The following is a 7411-nucleotide window of genomic DNA, read 5'->3' as shown; positions in this document are numbered from 1 at the left end:
AAAAGGAACTGCAAAATCACATTGCAAATGGGTGTAGATATCAAGAGAGATGTAAGTGTGGCCATTTCTTGCAAACACTTTTTACCACTTTTTCTGATCTTCATTTTTTTTTTTTATCCCTAGACTTTCCATCTCAAATCACTTTAATTCCGCCTGAAGTACATCCTTTCAATTTCCCCTTAGCGAAAGCTGACTGGTAGCAAACAATTTTAGTTTTTGTTTGATAGAGATGACTACATTTAACCCTTATTTTTGGACAGTGTGTTTTTTTCCACCGGCTACGGAACTGTAGATTGGCAATTGTTTTTTTCTCAACAACTGAAGCGATCATTTCACTGTCTCTGGCTTCCATTGTAGTTCATGAGAAATCAAGTATTAGTCCATTTCTTCTTTGTAGGTAATTGGTCTTTTCTGTTTACTTTTTTTAATAGACTTTATTTTTTATAAATAAAAATGTTTATAAATGTTATAAATAACAAATAAAATATTCATTTTTTAGTTTCACAGCAAAATTGACCATAAATTACATAGGGTTCCCATATATTCCCAGTCTCTACCCAGGCACAGCCTACCCCACTGTAAATAACCCCCATCAGCGTGGTCCATTTATTAGAATCAATGAATCCTGCACTGACACATTATTACCCAAAATCCGTAACTTACTTTAGACTTCACTCTTTGTGTTGTATATTCTATGGGTTTTAACAAATGTTTAATGATGTGTATCCACCACTCCAGTATCACACAGTAGTTTCACTGCCCTAAAAATCCTCTGTGCCCAGCCTCCTCCCTCCCCCTAACCCTTGGCACCCACCGATGTTTTTGCTGTCACCATGATTTTGCCTTTTCCAGAATGTCACATAGTCAAAATCATACTGTAGCCTTTTAAGATTGGCTTCTTTCACTTAGTAATATGCATTTAAGTTTCCTCCCTATCTTTCCATGGCTTGATGGTTCATTTCTTTTTAGCGCTGAATAATATTCCGTTATATAGATTCACTAGAGTTTCTTTATCCATTCACCCCCTGAAGGATATCTTGGTTGTTTCCAAGTTTGGGCAATTATGGATGAAATGCTATAAACATCCCTGTGCAGGTTTTTGTGTGGACATAAGTTTTCAACTCATTTGGGTAAATACCAAGGAGCATGATTGCTGGATCGTATGATAAGAGTATGTTTAGCTTTGTAGGAAACTGCCAAACTAGCTTCCAAAGCGGCTGTACCATTTTGCATTCCCACTAGCAGCGAAAGAGAGTCCTGTTGCTCCCTATCTGGCTGCTTTTATTTTATTGAATTTTTCATCTCTGGAAGTTTCGTTTGGTTCTTTTAAAAATCTTCATTCCTCCTCTCGTAATGTCTACATTTTTCTTTATATCCCTAAACATATGAACCATATTTATAATAGCTGTTTTAATGTACTCATGGGATAATTCCATCTACTCTGTCATTTCTGGGTCTGTTTCTGTTTACTGATATTTTAGACTCACATTTTCCTGCTGCCTCTTATGTCTAGTGACTTTTTATTGGATGCCAGACATTGTAAATTTTTGGGTATGGAATGCTTTATTTTCCTGAAGAGTCTTGAACTTTTTCTGACAGTGAGTGAAGTTACCTGAAGATTAGTTTCACCCTTTTGAGGCTTATTTTAAAACTCCTTTGGGACAAGTCCAAAATAACCATCATTCTAAGACTAATTCTGCATCACTTATAAGATATGGTCTTTCTGGGATCTCTGTTAAATACTCTGTATGGTCCCCAAGATCTCTCTACTCTGGCTGGAGAGAACGCAAATGATTCCTGAGCTGGTCTGAACTCTAAGAATCTGTTTTATAGCTTCTTAGCATTTTTTCTTGTCCCCAAAGTTGTTCTTGCCAGCCTTGTGGGGGTTCACTCTCTGCATGCAAAAGATTAGTATTCAGCCAAAGAGTCCAGAGGACCCCGATGTGGATTTCTCAAGCTCTCTGGAGAACTCCTTCCTTTCCAGAACTCTGCCTGCCACATTCTAGCAGCTGCAGGCTCCCCGAGCACCGATCTCTATCTCCTCAAATCAGAGGAAGTGCTGAGTATCTGTGTTTGGTATTTATTTGCATATCATCTTCTGGAACATGCCTGTCCAAGCCTTTTGCTCCAGTCTCATATTAATGATTTATAGGAGTTACCTGTATTATCTGGATATGAGTCCGTTGCCAAATGTGTGTATGGTGAACGTTTTGGTTCTGTTATTTTATTAATGTTATTTTTTAAAGAGTAGTGGTTTTAATTGTTTTTCTTTACAATTAGTTCTTGTCGTGTTTTGTCTTGAAAAAATTGTTTACTCTCAACCCCAGAGATAGTCCTCTATGTGTTCTTCCAGTTGCCTTAAAGTTTTAGCTTTTACATTTAAATCTTTAAGCCACCTTGAATTAACTCTTGGAGTCAAGGCTTAATTTTTTCTGTACTGACATTCAGTTGCTCCACTATGATTTGCTGAGAAAACTTTTCTTTCCCTTTGAAACTACGTTGATACTTTTCCAAAAATTATTTGAGGGCATGTTTGCAGGCTTACTTCAGGACTCTCTTTTCTTTTACCATGGTCTCATTGTTCATCTTAATGCCAGTATCACTGTGTTGATTATGGTACATTATGGTAACATTTAAGATCATGTAGAGTTTGCCTCCCAATTTTGTTCTTCTTCAACATTGTTTTTCCTATTTTAATAAGTAAATTATAATGACAGTTTGTCAATATCTACCAAAAAAAAAAAAAAAGCCTGCTAGAATTTTTATTGGGAATTGCCTTGAATCTATAAATCAATTTGGGGAGAACTGACATCTTTATGATATTGATTATTCCGATCTAAATGCATAGCATCTTTCTCCATCTATTCAGGTCTTTAATTTCTCTCAATAATGTTTTATAGTTTTTATTGGTAGAAGTCACAACATTTGTTAAATTTATTTCTAGCTAAATTTTTATGTTACAGTAAATAAAATTCATTTTAAATTTCATTTTTAAATTATTGTTTCCATTAAGTTTCCTAAAATTGTTAAATTTCAATTCTAGTTAGTTAATATACAGTGTTATATTAGTTTCAGTTGTGCAATACAGTGATGCAACAATTCTTTACATTACTCAGTGTTCATCGTGATAAGTGTCCTCTTAATCTCCTTTCACCTATTTCACCCATCCCCCCACCCCTCACCCTCTGGCGACTAGTTTGTTCTCTATGGTTAAGAGCCTGTTTCTTGGTTTCTCTCTCTCACTTTTTTTTCTTTGCTCATTTGTTTTGTTTATTAAATTCCACATGGGAGTAAAACCATATGGTACTTGTCTTTCTCTGACTGACTTATTTCACTTAGCATTATAGTCTTTATTTATTTTTTTAAAGATTTTATTTATTTATTTGACAGACAGAGATCACAAGTAGGCAGAGAGGCAGGCAGAGAGAGAGGGGGAAGCAGGCTCCCCACCAAGCAGAGAGCCTGATGTGGGGCTCGATCCCAAGACCCTGAGATCATGACCTGAGCCGAAGGCAGAGGCTTTAACCCACTGAGCCACCCAGGTGCCCCAGCATTATACTCTTTAAGCTCCATCCATGTTGTTACAAATGGCAAGATTTCATTCTTTTTTATGACTTGAGTAATAGTCCATTACACACACACACACACACACACACGCACACTTTCTCGTCTTCTTTATCCATTCATTTATAAATGGACATATGGGCTGCTTGCATAATTTGGCTATTGTAAATAATGCTGCAATTAATATGGGGGCACATGTATCTCTTTGAAGTAGGGTTTTTATATTTTGGGGCTAAATACCCAGGTGTACAGTTACTAGGTCATAGGGGAGTTCTATTTTTAGATTTTTGAGGAACATTTATACTATTTTTCAAAGTGACTGCACCAATTTGCATTCCCACCAACAGTGCATGAGGGTTCCCTTTTCTCCACATCCTCGACAACACCTGTTGTTTTCTTGTATTGTTGCTTTTAGCCATTCTGACAGGTGTGAGGTGACATCTCATTATGGTTTTGATTTGCACTTCCCTGATGAGAAGTGATGTTGAGCATTTTCTCACATGTCTGTTGACCAGCTGGTTGTTTTGTTTGGAGAAATATCTGTTCATGTCGTCTGCTCATTTTTAGTTGGATTATTTATTGGGGTGTTGAGTTGAATATATTCTCAAATATTTCGGATACTAACTCTTTATCCGATATGTGATTTGCAAATATCTTCTCTTGTTCTGTAAGTTGTTTTCCAGTTTAGTTGATTGTTTCCTTTGCTGTGCAGAAGCTCTTTATTTTGATGTAGTCCCGTAGTTTATTTTTGCTTTTGTTTCTCCTATCTCAGGACATATATCTGGAAAAATGTTGCTACAGCCTATGTTAGAGAAATTACTGCCTGTGCTCTCTTCTGGATTTTTATGGTTTCAGGATAGGTCCTTCATCCATTTTGAGTTTATTTTTGTATATGATGTGAGAAAGTGGTCAAGTTTCATTCTTTTGCATGTGACTGTCCAGTTTTCCCAACACATTTCATGAACAGACTGTCTTTTCCCCATTGGATATTCTTGACTTCTTTGTGGAAGATAAATTGTCCATATAATCATGGGTTTATTTCTAAGCTCTCTTTTCTGTTCTATTGATTTATGTGCCTCTTTCTGCTCCAGTGCCATACTGTTTTGATTATTATAGTTTTGTAATATATTTTGATACTTGGGATTATGATACCTCCTGTTTTGTTCTTTTTATTATTTTATTTTTGAAACAGTTTTGTTCTTTTTTGAAGATTGCTTTGGCTATTCAGGGTCTTTTGTAGTTCCATACAAAATTTGGAATTATTTGTTCTAGTTCTGTGTAAAATGCTATAGGTATTTTGATAGGGAGTGCATTAAATGTGTAGATTGCTATGGATAGTGGGGACATTTTAACAGTATTTGTTCTTCCAGTACATGAGCATGGAATGTCTTTCCATTTTTTTGTGTTGTCTTCAGTCTCTTTCACTGATATTTTATAGTTTTCAGAGTACAGGTATTTCACCTCCTTAGTTAAGTTTATTCCTGGCTATCTTATTATTTTTGGTGCAATTATAAATGGGATTGTTTTCTTAATTTCTCTTTTTGCTACTTCATTATTAGTGTATAGAAATGCAATAGATTGGGGCACCTGGGTGGCTCAGTGGGTTAAAGCCTCTGCCTTCAGCTCAGGTCATGATCCCAGGGTCCTGGGATCGAGCCCCGCGTCGGGCTCTCTGCTCCGCAGGGAGCCTGCTTCCTCCTCTCTCTCTGCCTACTTGTGATCTCTGTCTGTCAAATAAATAAATAAAATCTTTTAAAAAAAAAGAAATGCAATAGATTTCTGTATATTGATTTTGTATCCTACCACCTCACTGAATTTATTTATCAGTTCTAATAGCTTTTTTTTGGTGGAGCCTTTAGGGTTTTCTATGTATAATATCATGTCATGTGCAGTAGCGAAAGTTTTACTTCTTCCTTGCCAAATTGAATAACTTTTATTTATTTTTCTTTTCTGATTGTTGTGGCTAGGATTTCCAATACTATGTTGAATAAAAGTGATGAGAGTAGACATCTTGTCCTGTTCCTGACCTTAATGGGAAATCTCTCAATTTTTCACCACTGAGTATTATGTTACTGTATGTTCTTCATATATGGCCTTTATTATGTTGAAGTATGTTTCCTCTAAATCTACTTTGCTGAGGGGTTTTATCATGAATGGATGTCATCACTTCTCAGCCTTTTGGCTAAGATCAAGTATAGTACCATGAATGGATGTTGTACTTTGTCAAGTCCTTTTTATGCATCTATTAAAACAATCATTTGATTTTTATCCTTTCTCTTTTTAATGTGGTGTATCAGGTTGATTGATTTGTGAATATTGAACCACCTTTGCATGCTGGAAGTAGATCCCACTTAATTGTGGTGAATCGTTTTTTAATATATTGCTGGATTTAGTCTGCTAATATTTTATTCATGATTTTTGTATCTATGCTCATCAGAGATATTGGCCTGCAGTAATTTTGTATGTGTGTGTGTCTTTATCTGGCTTTTGTATCAAGGTAATGCTTGTCTCATAGAATGAATTTCGAAGCTTTCTTTCTTCTTCTATTTTTTGGAATAGTTTGAGAAGAATAGGAATTAGCTTTTCTTTAAATGTTTGGTAGAATTCACTTGTGAAACTCTCTAGTCCTGGGCTTCTGTATATTGGGAGTTTTTTGCTTACTGATAAATTTCATTGCTAACGGTTGGTCTGTTCAAATGTTCTACTTATTCCTGATTTAGTTTTGAAAGGTTATATGTTTCTAGGAATTTATTCATTTTTTCCAGGTTGTCTAATTTTTTGGTATACAATTTTTCCTAATATTCTCTTATAATTGCATTTTATAATTGATTATACAATTGTATACTGTAATTATTATTTTTTCTCTTTCATTTTTTTATTTTATTTATTTGAGTCCTCTCTCTCTCTCTCTCTCAGTGAATCTGATTAAAGGTTGACCAACTTTGTTGATCTTTTCAAAGGGCCAGCTCCTGGTTTCATTGATCTGTTTTATTGTTTTTCTTCTATTTTCCTCCTCTCTCTCTCTCTCTCTCTCTCTCTGCTTACTTGTGATCTCTGTCTGTCAAATAAATAAATAAAATCTATAAAAAAAAAGAAATGCAATAGATTTCTGTATATTTCTTCTATTTTCTTCTATTTCATTTTTTTCTGTTCTAATCTTTATTAATTCCTTCCTTCTACTGGTTTTGAGTTTTGTTTGTTCTGCTTTTTCTAGATCCTTTAGGTGAAGGTTAGGTTTTTTATTTGAGATTTTTCTTGCTTCTTGAGGTAGGCCTGGATTGCTATAAACTTCCTTCTTAAAATAGCTTTTGCTGCATCCCAAAGATTTGGGACCATTGTTTTTTGTTTTCATCTGTCTCCATGTATTTTTTTTTAATGTCTTCTTTGATTTCTTGGTTGATCCACTCACTGTTCAATAGCATGCCAGTTAACCTCCATGTATTTGTTTTCATTAAGTTTTAATTTTAATATTTTTTCATTTGTAGAAGTTGTATTTGGAACTTTTCCAAATCTGTTTGGTCTTCCTTTATTGTTCCTTGTTTTCCAATGTGTGTTTTTCAGTTTGGTCTTTTTTTTTTTTTTTTTTTTAAGCATTTAAAGCATTGGTATGCTAAAAAAAATTGCAATCATACTTATATCATATTTGTATTTGTATAGATAATTCCAGCATTTGAACTCTTGTGGGTCTATTTCTGTGTCTGTTGTTTCTCATTTACAGCGCGTCTGTATTCTTATTGTTCCTTTTTATTGAAAGTGGTGCATCTTCTTTGGGATTTTAGTTGCAAAAATTCTTTAAGGTTTGAGGTAAAGTTCGGGTCCTCTGAGGAATATTTACATTTGTTCTTGC

The sequence above is a fragment of the Lutra lutra genome, chromosome 13 (assembly GCF_902655055.1).
Source record: "Lutra lutra chromosome 13, mLutLut1.2, whole genome shotgun sequence".
In the NCBI taxonomy this organism is placed as follows: Eukaryota; Metazoa; Chordata; class Mammalia; order Carnivora; family Mustelidae; genus Lutra; species Lutra lutra.
This window is presented reverse-complemented; position numbering follows the sequence as displayed.